This window comes from Anabrus simplex, chromosome 1, assembly GCF_040414725.1.
Source record: "Anabrus simplex isolate iqAnaSimp1 chromosome 1, ASM4041472v1, whole genome shotgun sequence".
NCBI classification, from domain to species: domain Eukaryota; kingdom Metazoa; phylum Arthropoda; class Insecta; order Orthoptera; family Tettigoniidae; genus Anabrus; species Anabrus simplex.
The window spans coordinates 407213728-407225901 of NC_090265.1; the positions used below are offsets into that span (position 1 = coordinate 407213728).

The window sequence follows — 12174 nt, forward strand, 5'->3', positions numbered from 1 at the left end:
TTGGAAATATGACACTCACTTATGGTTTTAGCCTATTATGGAGTTTTTATTTAGCTTGTCTTGAAATGTATGATTTGCTTTAAGATTTTAACTTGTAAAATGTAAAATGGAAAGGGAAAGTGGTAAATTATATGATTGAAGAGAACTGAAAAAATACAATAATTTTTACAATTTGCTTTACATCGCACCCACACAGATGGGTCTTACGGCGACGATGGGATAGGAAAGGACTAGGAGTGAGAAAGAAGCGCACATGGGCTTAAATGAGGTTCATCCCCAACATTTTCCTGGTGTGAAAATGGGAAACTACGGAAAACCATCTTTAGTGCTGCCGACAGTGGGGTTTTAACCCACTATTCCTCGAAAGCAAACTTACAGCTGCGTGGCTCTAACCGCACTGCCAACTCGCTCGGTCATTAATTTACGTATTATGCTTGTGTAGGCCTGTAGTGCTATCGCCATTTAATGGAATAAAGTAAAGTAAAGTAAAGTAAAGTAAAGTAAAGTAAAGTAAAGGACTCAGATGTTCACACGGTGTTGCATATTTAGGCTCTAAATTTTAAAGTCTGGTAAGGTATGAACGGGGACTGCTACAGTACACGTACTATACGAAGGGAAAGCAACAAACTGTATACACAGAAAATATATCCATTAGCTTTTAATACCATAAATACACACAGAAACTGAAACACGGAGCACAGTTCCAGGCTATCATGCAAAACTTTTCTTATTTTCTTTTTTCTGCCAATTTGCTTTACGTTGCACCAACACACATAGGTCTTACGGCGATTATGGGACAGGAAAGGGCTAAGAGTGGGAAGGAAACGACTGTGGCCTTAATTAAGGTGTAAAAATTGGAAACCATCTTCAGTACTGCCGACAGTGGGGTTCAAGCTGACAGCTACGTGACCTAAAGCCTGCAGCCACTCGCTCGCTGCGTGGCTCTAACCGCACTGCCAACTCGCTCGGTCATTAATTTACGTATTATGCTTGTGTAGGCCTGTAGTGCTATCGCCATTTAATGGAATAAAGTAAAGTAAAGTAAAGTAAAGTAAAGTAAAGTAAAGGACTCAGATGTTCACACGGTGTTGCATATTTAGGCTCTAAATTTTAAAGTCTGGTAAGGTATGAACGGGGACTGCTACAGTACACGTACTATACGAAGGGAAAGCAACAAACTGTATACACAGAAAATATATCCATTAGCTTTTAATACCATAAATACACACAGAAACTGAAACACGGAGCACAGTTCCAGGCTATCATGCAAAACTTTTCTTATTTTCTTTTTTCTGCCAATTTGCTTTACGTTGCACCAACACACATAGGTCTTACGGCGATTATGGGACAGGAAAGGGCTAAGAGTGGGAAGGAAACGACTGTGGCCTTAATTAAGGTGTAAAAATTGGAAACCATCTTCAGTGCTGCCGACAGTGGGGTTCAAGCTGACAGCTACGTGACCTAAAGCCTGCAGCCACTCGCTCGGTATCATGCACATGATTTTTCTGCATATTTGCTTTCAAAAGCATGGCCATTCAGCGAAAGGAAAATGTCATCCCTTATATTTCCTAAAACTTTATTTTCAGTCTGCAAGGAAAGATCCAAAGAAACGCATTCACGCCGACAGGGGAATCAGTCGCGAAGTCAGCCCAAGTAGGCCAAAGTATTATTGTATACGCACGGAAATGAATTTCAGGAAACATACCTGTGAAATGATACGCCACTGCCCTTTATGAACCTCTCTATGCATCCGTAAGTTGCACAGGAGACTGGTATTTTCCTTCACAGTAGTATATACTTCAATTTATCGGGAAGCTCCAGTAGTGACAGTGCCAAACAATACAGCTTTTGCCAAACAGCGCGCTCGTTCAACCTCGCACGCGACTGCAGCGCCAATGCTACCTCTAGTGTATAATATACTAATTCTATGATTAAGGCCACGTCCGCTTCCTTTCCACTCCTAGACATTTCCTATCACATCGTCGCCATAAGACCTATCTGCGTCGGTGCGACGTTAAGCCAATTGTAAAAAAAAAACGTTGTTACAGCACACCACACTGCGAATCAACAACCTTCTGGACTATTTTATCATTATTGGAGGGTTAACCAAAGGTATTTTATCATAATCACTGGTATAATTATATTGGAATTATAGAGCTGGTCATGAAGGAAGAAATAAAATCAGGGAGGGAAAAGGGAGGAAATGACTATTCTGATAAACAGTGGTGGTTCTAAATAAATTTATATAAACAAACTTCACACACAATTTTAGGAACACTTAAATTTCTTCTAATAGACGATTCCCTTTGTCCATTCATTACATTTCTTTTATAATTATTTCGAAAGATTACGGATGTAAATATAATGGAATGTACAATATCATGGACAGTATGACCAATAGTACAATTATGGGCAGAAACAAATTGGTATAAGTTTATTTGGAAGTGAGATCTGGTACATGTTTTGCCGACTTGTTTGAATCAAGAACAACTCTTCTTTGTTATGTGGGATGTTTCGTGTTACAGCAAATACATAGGATCAGGGGCATAGCCGACGGGGGGAGGGGGGAGTCGAGGACACTGGGGGTAAGAACCCACCCCTCATATGTATTTTTTACAAAATAAAATAAACATAAACGGACAATAAACAAGTGAAAATCGATTCAATGGGTTGGCTTTTTTGAACTTTCTCAGAGACATAACTGTAAAACCAACAGATCTCTTGAATCCATTTTCTAAGAAGCCTCGAAAGTTGTATTTTAGATTGTAATCGGATTATACCATTCGCTGTATAACTGTTGACTTTCATCATATTGTTCTTGTTTTGTATTTTCAAGTAAGATTTTGTACTGTGTCAGTACTGCAATCTGAAAATCAACATAATTTACTTGTGTCATTGTCCTTAGAATGACACTCACGCATGCGCACACACCACACCACACACACACACACACACACACACACACACAAGCACCTGCATTATGTTCTACGATCATAATGTAACTATAACCCCTCTATCGGTCGATCCTGGCTAAGCTACTGCATAGGATACACATTTTACTACATCTGAGCTTGGAAAACATAAGCCACTTCTACTTGTCAAACTTATGAACCTATTTCATCTTGAATTTCATTATCAGCAGCAGATACCTTACAATAGCCACACTTACATTCTCTAATAAGTGTATAAGAACAGTAACCACCTTTTATAGAATAATACAGGAAATAGAATAGAATAGAATAGAATAGAATAGAATAGAATAGAATAGAATAGAATAGAATAGAATAGAATAGAACACTCCCAGACCCTAGTTCCGGATCGCCTGGAACTGGGAGAGAGCATTGATTTATTACAAATAATTTTTTTGGTACATGCATTTAATCTTCTTTACAATTATTTGATTATTACTACATTAAATATGGTGCTTAAAGCTAATATTTATATTAATTCCAAAAATTATAATCCTTTTTTCCCTTTCTTTTTGGCCTAGATGTAGTACAATTCTACATATCCCTAGGATCAACACGTATCCTAACCTTCACTTATTTAGTCAGTGCTTTTCTTTTTCATTCCCCTTTTGCCCCATATTTTTAATACAAAAACCCATTCTTTGTTTAATAACTTAACAATAATTGTATAAAATTATTTCTCCCTTTCTATGATTGATTTATATTCACTACCCAAATATATAGCTCCAAGTGTGACCGTTCCCCTAAAGATCGGTACTCTCAATAGATACGCCTCTTACATTATTTCTCAATAAAGTAAACATTGATTACGTTTATCCCTCAGACCCTTATTTTTATATAGTCCCATTAGCCACCACACCAGACCTTTTAGTTCTCTATTTGAAAGCCTTTCTTTAAGTTTGAATAATTTCACACAATTCCGACAATGTTCTTCTAGTCTCACATCGTGCCATAATCATCTGCTTCTCAATATCTTTCACTCTAATGGTTCCTTTCTTGCAGAATTTCTTGTCTTTGTTCTCAATCTCTTCACCCCAGTAGTCTCCCATTCCTATTCTGTCGAGCCAATAATAATTTAAATGGTTCATCTGGTGTTGGTATGCTAAATTCAATATTTCCCTCCCATCTCATCTCCCCTTCTTAATCTTAACCAGTATTTTACTACTTTCTTAGTTATATTTGCTTGAATGGTGACATCTTCACATAGTCCTCTAGCTCCACTATTTGCTGTACATTCTGTAAGACTCATTATTATTTTACGGAATGTATTACTTATTACATATAATTTTTCTGTCTACTTCAATACCTCATATTTCTGATCCATACAATGCTCTTGATATCATTAGCGCATTTAAAATATTTTTATGTAATTTGTATTCAGTGTTTGGTATCTTCCTCTCTAATGACCTTGTGCTTAATAAAGCGCCATTCCTTTCATTTCAGCTCGTCTTATTGCTCATTCCACATCCCATTCGATGTTATTATAATTCCTATATATTTTATTGATAACTTCTAGTTGTACACCTTCTAACCACCGGCCCCTTTCCTTTTTCTTTATTTCCTATTTTTACATACCATTACTTTTATTTTCTTGATATTAATTTTCAAATTCCATATTCTTCAATATTCTGCAGTTTTCCTGAGACTGCTTTGCATACTGATTGATGTTAGGAAGAGCAGAAGGATGTCATCTGCGAAAACCAGGCCAGGAATTCCTCTATTATTCAAGCATGGACTTGTCCTATCCTATTTGACTTAGTATTTATTTCATCACAATCCAATAGTTGCCTGAGGTCCAGAGGTCTACTTTATTTATAAATGACAGCACGCAATTTTAATTAAGGCAGTGGGAGCCCCTCTTTCGCCGTAACGCTTTTCCTTAGTGGACACCTTCCTACACTGCCTCTATACGAAGAACGTATACAATACCGTGTGCTCACTTTTTCTTATTTTTGAGCGACTGTACTGAACCCATAATTCTACGATGATAAATAATTGCAGATATTTATTTCAGCTACAAATAACTTTTTTTGAGAGTTGCCATATTTTATTTCGAGAGTTTCGCTCCCTCCGTGGGAACGGAACTCACCGTGGCGAGCGAGCCACCCGCTCGTGAAATGCCAGCACACATCGGTTGATATCGAGTACTGACTAATTAGCAATTTAGGAAAAACCTTCACAACGAGAGATTTTGCGACATGGTTAATCCAGGAATAAAGGACTGAAATTATTAATAAACATTACATGAAGACAGAATCTATAGGGTGAATTTAAATGCAATTAAGCCTGGGGAGAAGTTGGCACCCGTACTGGCGGATTTGCGGCACGTGTCGAGGTCATTCCCTAAGAAAGCCCGCGAAGTTACATGTCAGAAATAAATTTATTACGCCCGTTGCAAGTATGGGAAAAATACAAAAATAACACCATATGAATTATAATTCTGTCTGAATTTGTGGAATAAATTTCAGGAAGATTGTTCCAGCGGATGTGGAATTAGAAGATTGCATCACCAAGCTTCATAATCAGGGTAGCATCCTCTCAGAGGGTATAAAAGGAATCACCTCCACCTACATTTACACATTCTATATGAAGGTCCGGGCGGTGAAACCCACGTCGCTCGTCTACAAGAAAGTGCGGGATTTGTGTCTTAAAAATAACTTATGTTATATATTCATGGGGATGGTTCAAGTAGAGTATTAACTTGAAGGTGATAGAGATTTTCCTGAGCTTTCGCCGACGAAAACTGTGAAGGGATAGATATCTACTTAAAATACGTACCTGATTTACTTTTATTACATTGTGCGTTTGAAATTGTCGAAGGAGGTTTGGAGGCTAGTCAGAGACAGGTCTGATTTTCTTATCTTTTGAAACACCTGGCCTGTTATTAGGGTGAACGAGAACAGAGTGAAGGGTGGGGTATGGCAGAAGGCATCAAGGATGAGCTGCATAATCCAGAAACTGAGGTTTTAGGACTAATAAAACCAGGTGCTAAAACTGAAGACGTCCTTTCAAGTTGTGATCCTGTGTTAGAGAAGGACAACTACGTAGTGATTGTGAGTGGTACAAATGACATTGCTACAAATGAAGGTGAGGAACTAATTACGACCCTCAGAGGTAAGATTTCGAAACTACCTGACTCAAAAGTAATTTTAGTTAATGTGCCACCCAGGTATGACCTTATAGAAGACTCGTGTGTGAACAAAGCTGTACATGATTTAAATATAAAAATCAAGAGATTAAGTAAGAGTTTTAGAAATGTCTATGTAGTAGATACTTTAGGTCTTGGCAGGCAAATGTTCACTAGGCATGGGTTACATGTGAATGGTAATAAAAAAGCAACTCTCTGTAGACAAATTGCTACAATTGTCAACAGAGATTTGCAAACTAATATGCACTTAAGAAAACCCATACCACTAAATTGTCATATACAGGGAAACTTGCCAGAAAACCCAGATCCTTAAATCAAGATCTATGTACAAAGATCTGGGTTCCAGGGACGTTCTCAACTCATGAGTCAAATGTTACCCAATTGCAACAGTCAAGTTTTAGGGAGGAAGGGAGTCTGAGATTGCTCTTGGTAAACTGTCAGAGTGTAGTAAATAAACAAATAAAATTCAGTACATTGATGGAATCTTATGAGACTGATGTGGTGATAGGAGTAGAATCATGGTTGAGAGAAGGGGTGGGTAATAGAGAAGTATTTCCAGAAGGGTATACAGTCTATCGTAGAGACCGAGGAGATAAAAAGGGTGGGGGTGTTTATTCTGGTGAAGGAAACTTGTTGTTCACATGAATGGTTTACCAATGAAAGGGATGAAATATTAGGGATAAAATTAGTTTGTGATAATATGAAGGAGGTGGGAATTATAGGAACATATAGGCCTGGAAGAGAGGAAAGAGACATGGAAATATTTGAGAAAATAATAGAGTATACTCATAAAAACATTATGGTAATAATTGGAGGAGATCTAAAGTTGCCTGAAGTTGAATGGAATGGAGCTGCAAGTGAAGCCCATGAACAGAAACTGGCAAATAAGTTAATTTGGGAGGGAGGATTTACACAAGTAGTATAAGAACCGACTCATCTCAACAACTTGCTAGATGTATTCTTGGTTAAACCATGGGGAATTGTTGATAAAACTGAGGTAATTGAAGGAATAGGTGACCATAAGGCTGTAATAATGGATGTACTCGTAGGACTTGTACCAAAAATGCTTAATAAGAGGGTCACACAAGACAAGAAATTATACAGAAAAACTAAAGTTGATGAATTTGGGACTTAGCTTAAATCACAATTCAGTTGTTGGATAAGTGAAGGGAGTAATGTGTATACACTTTGGGCTAGATTTAAAGGAATCATTGGGGAAGCAGAGAAGAGATTTGTACCTGTTAAGAAGGGTAAAATGACCTCAGACCCTGTTTATTATACAAGGGAAATAAGGAAATGAAAAAGAAAATGTAGAATAGTAAACAGGGAAATCAAATAGGGTAGGGAGAATAGAGAAACTAGAAAACAGCTAATGAGGGAACTGAATAGAGTGAAAAAGGAAGCAAAAGAGAAATATATGAATGGAATACTTCAAGAGGATAATGACCACAAAGGGAAATGGAAAAAGATGTATTCATATATTAGGAATCAAAAAGGAAAAGGAATCCAAATCCCTACAGTGGTGGGAGAAGGGGGTGAACGCTATTTTACAGATACTGAGAAAGCAAATCTACTTTGTAGCAAATTCAGAGATTCAGTAGAAGATTGTCAGGAGTTGGAAACAGTAACAGAAGATAGAGAGGGAGAGACACATAGGGAAACAAGAAGCTTCTCATTCACAAATGAAGATATTTTCAGAGAAATCCAACTGCTTCAGCAAGGAAAAGCAGGAGGAAATGATCAAATTACTGGGGAGGTATTAAAGACAGTGGAGTGGTACATAGTGTCTTATTTAAAATTTATCTTTGATTATATCATAAATAATAGTGTAATACCAAAAGAATGGAAGGAATCTATAATAATACCAATTTATAAAGGAAAGGGTGATAAAAGGAAACCAGAGAACTACATACCAATCAGCCTGACCAGCATAGTTAGTAAAATACTGGAGAGTTTAATAGCAAAGTACATCAGGGGGATATGTGATGATAAAAATTGGTTCATGAGGAGCCAGTATGGATTTAGAAAGAAATTTTCTTGTGAGGCACAACTGGTGGGATTTCAACAGGACATATCAGATCAGTTGGATTCAGGAGGCCGGTTAGATTGCATAACCATAGATCTTTCCAAAGCCTTTGATAGAGTGGAACATGGAATATTATTAAAGAAATTGGAGGGAGTAGGATTGGACGTAAGGGTTATACGTTGTATAAGAACATTTCTAAATTCAAGGGTTCAGAAAGTCAAAGTAGGAAATAATATATCACAGGAAAAGAAAGTTTGGAAGGGAATCGCACAGGGTAGTATAATCGGTCCATTACTTTTCTTAATATACACAAATGATCTAGGGAACAATATAACATCCAAAATAAGATTGTATGCAGATGATATAATTGTTTATAGGGAAATAAATAACATTGAGGATTGTTCAGAATTACAAAGGGACCTTGAAAGTATCCAACAGTGGGTTGTAGAAAATAATATGAAGGTTAATGGAGGCAAATCAACTGTTACAACATTTACAAACAGGAGCTTTAAAACTGAATTTGAATATGCTTTGGATGAGGTAGTTATCCCAAAAGATGGCAAGTGCAAATACTTAGGTGTGAGATTTGAAAGTAATTTGCACTGGAAGGGTCATGCTGATGACATTGTTGGGAAAGCATACAGATCGTTACATGTCATAATGAGGCTACTTAAAGGATGCAACAAAGAATTAAAAGAAAAAAGTTACTTAAGTATGGTTCGTCGATTATTGGAATATGCAAACAGTGTTTGGGGTCCTCACCAAGAATACCTAATAAAAGAAATAGATAGTGTGCAGAGGAAAGCAGCAAGATTTGTAACAGGGGATTTCAGGAGAAACAGTAGTGTATCAGAAATGTTAGAGGAACTTGGGTGGGAAACTGTAAGTAAGAGGAGGGAGAAAACTAGACTTATAGGATTATATAGAGCCTATACAGGAGAAGAAGCATGGGGAGAAATCCGTGAGAGGCTTCAGATGGAAAATAATTATATTGGCAGAACTGACCACAAGTATAAAATTAGAAGGAATTTTAGCAGAAGTGACTGGGGTAAATTTTCATTCATTGGGAAGGGCGTGAAGGAGTGGAACAGTTTACCAGGGGTAGTGTTTGATCCTTTTCCAAAATCTGTACAGGTATTCAAGAAGAGAATAAACAGCAACAGGGAAAATAAATGAAATGTTAGAGGGCATTCGACCAGTGCAGGCTATTGTAAATGAAAAATGTGTGTAAAAAATTATATCCATCCCCTGGTCCATGGAGTTTGGACAGTCAAAGTAGGGGACTGCCTGTCGGAGTGAAATACAGTGGGGTCTTCGAGGGCCCTGGGACCGCTACGGTAGCTGTGAAGGCCCTTCAGGAACTCTGAAAAGTGGTGGCAAAAGGGGGCTCTGGTTAAGACGCAGCAGGTCGTTATGCTACTTAGGTTCCAAAATGGGTAAAAAAAGTAAATAAATGCAATGTAAATTTTAACGTTATACCAGTTGCATAGTATTATTTGAAGTAATTCCACATACTGTATATGAGTTGACTATGTTTGTAAGTATAGGAGATATTATAAGTAGAATTTTGTAAACAATATAAATTTATTAAGGATGATCTGTTTGTTTAATAGAAAAAAATTGTTAGCATAAATTGTATATTATTGTATTCTAGACATGTTTTCTTCTCTTGTTAATTTAAAATTTAGTGCTTGACAGTAATGTATTTTAGTGTACCATTTGCCACCGAGGTAGACGCCTCATTTACAAATAAAGATATTTTGATTTGATTTGATTTGATTTGATTTGATTTGATTTGATTTGATTTGATTTGATTTGATTTGATTTGATTTGATTTGATTTGATTTGATTTGATTTGATTTGATTTGATTTGATTTGATTTGATTTGATTTGATTTGATTTGATTTGATTTGATTTGATTTGATTTGATTTGATTTGATTTGATTTGATTTGAATCAGTTTGCAGTCGCCAGCAGATAGGGAAGTTCGTTCGTCTGCTAAAAAGCGAGGAAAGTGCATCATTTGTGTTTTTAATCAATAGCGAGTGTAAGATCCAGTATTTTAAGTAATCTATAAGAAGATGATGTATTCTATAAACATGAGTGGGTGAATATGAGGTCAGCTGGCTAAAATGTAGCCAGAATCCCCAAGATGACTACATTGCAGGTCTGTCTATACTTTGTATTAATGTTGTAGGTAGAATTTGTTTTTCCCAATACAATTTTCCATTGCGTGTGTCGAATTAGTATTTAAAATGATCAGGCGAAAGTGTTATATTTCTGGTCGTCGTGTGGAACTCTTCAGGGCAGTGAAAATCACGTTGAGAAACTGTAAAATGCGAAGTTTAAATAATGTGTTAATATTCTTTGAGATATTGTTCAAACTGATTAATGTTAGGAAGGAGATAACGATAATGTAGTCGTGGTGAATACAATAATTCCGAATATCCTATGAGTTCAGAAAAAAGTCAAAATAATAATAATAATAATAATAATAATAATAATAATAATAATAATAATAATAATAATAATAATACTCTAATATTTACAATATTTACAGCAGGATAAAATTTTTCTATGTTAAACATGTATTTAACAGTAAATTTTGCGTTCGTGTCGAAATCCAGTGAAGTCTGATAAAGTTATATTTATTCATGGGAAGTTAATTTTGCGACACCGTGTATGTTGGTGATATAAGGAAAGTTTTTGAAACAAGAAGAATAGTTGTGTAGGCGTTGAAGGCATGGGAGGCCAGTATTTCATGTGTAATGCCGCCGAAAAGATAGGCGATGAATAATAATTTTTGAGACAGGCTATATTTGTCGCTGGCCAAGAATTTTTGAGACCGGCTGTATATTAAATGTGATATTTCTGAGGCAGACTGTATATGAGGTTTCGTTTGCAATCCGGAGCAGTTGACTGGTTGGATGATGGTCAGATTTCGAAAGGAGTGCGTTGTAACGCGAATTATGATTTCAAGTCGAGAATTTCCCCATGATAAACAATTTCTGTAGAAGATTGTAGCTCTTAGCAGTTTAGTCCAAATGACGATTTATATAAAGTCAGCATAGTGCATGTTATAGTAAGCGACCTCAAGAATAGAAGGGCATTCTGAAAACACGGTTGTGTCATTTAATTGTTGTAACACATTTTCATTCCTTATATTTTTTATTACGAGACGAGGTTATAATTGAATCGGAAACATTGTGAGATGAGATATCGGGCATTATTAAAATGATAGTTTGGCTGTGTAGATTCAATGAATTTCGCTTCACTGGATATTTCGTGGAAAGAGATGTTTGGAACAGTGAGATGGTAGGCGATTTTTGGGCCTCACACTAGAATTACAGTGTGGATTTTGCGATAGTGATGATTATTATTTTGGCGATATTCACGTAAAGTTAGACGTGTCTTGGATTCATTATTATTTTTCCAAACTTCACTGTGTATGTTGAGGTCGTGATTGAGTCGTGGATTGAGTAGCCGCGCGTTATTAATTTTCAATTTCACGTTTTATTGACGAGATGGGACTTTGTTGTATTTCCTGACTTGCATTCATTCTGTGGCAAGCTTCGTTTCATTGTGTGCTATACTTTCGACAAGGTTTCAAGCTAAATACCAGTAATTATATTTGAAGTTACAATTTCGCCTGACATAATTAGAGGATGATTAGACATCCCAGTTTCCGCTCGACGATAGATTTTGGACGTTGCGCGTATCATAGGAGTATACTGAGGAGTAGACATCCCCATTTACGCTCAACGATAGGTTTAGGGTGCTGCATGTGTGTATATAGATGTTTTGTTAGGGTGTGTAGATACTGTAGGCTCGACGACAGGATTAGGGTGTCGTCTGTATTTAGTCAAGTCTTAGGTTAGGTGTTTTTGCAAAGTGACTTGAACAATGGTACTGTCTGCAGTAGTGTATGTAATGCGAAGGGTGTTAGCAAAGTAATATTAAGGCCTTTTTTCGGCACAATCCTTACTAGCCGGAAGGTGTTTACATAAGATTATAGAATCACTAGTGGCATAA

At 36.7% G+C, this 12174-nt stretch overlaps 1 protein-coding gene across 5 annotated transcripts in view; it reads right to left on the reverse strand.

Annotated features, from left to right (window-relative positions):
• Nucleotides 1–12174, reverse strand: part of MFS16 (major facilitator superfamily transporter 16) — a 210170-nt gene that overhangs the window by 115129 nt on the left and 82867 nt on the right. Inside the window, exon 1 of one of the 5 annotated variants that reach the window (XM_067135063.2) lies at nucleotides 1706–1722. The exons of the other annotated variants lie outside the window; for them this stretch is intronic. The gene's annotated coding sequence lies outside the window, so the exon portion shown is untranslated. Of the gene's footprint in view, nucleotides 1–1705; nucleotides 1723–12174 lie in introns of those variants that run through there. 5 annotated transcript variants of the gene reach the window in all.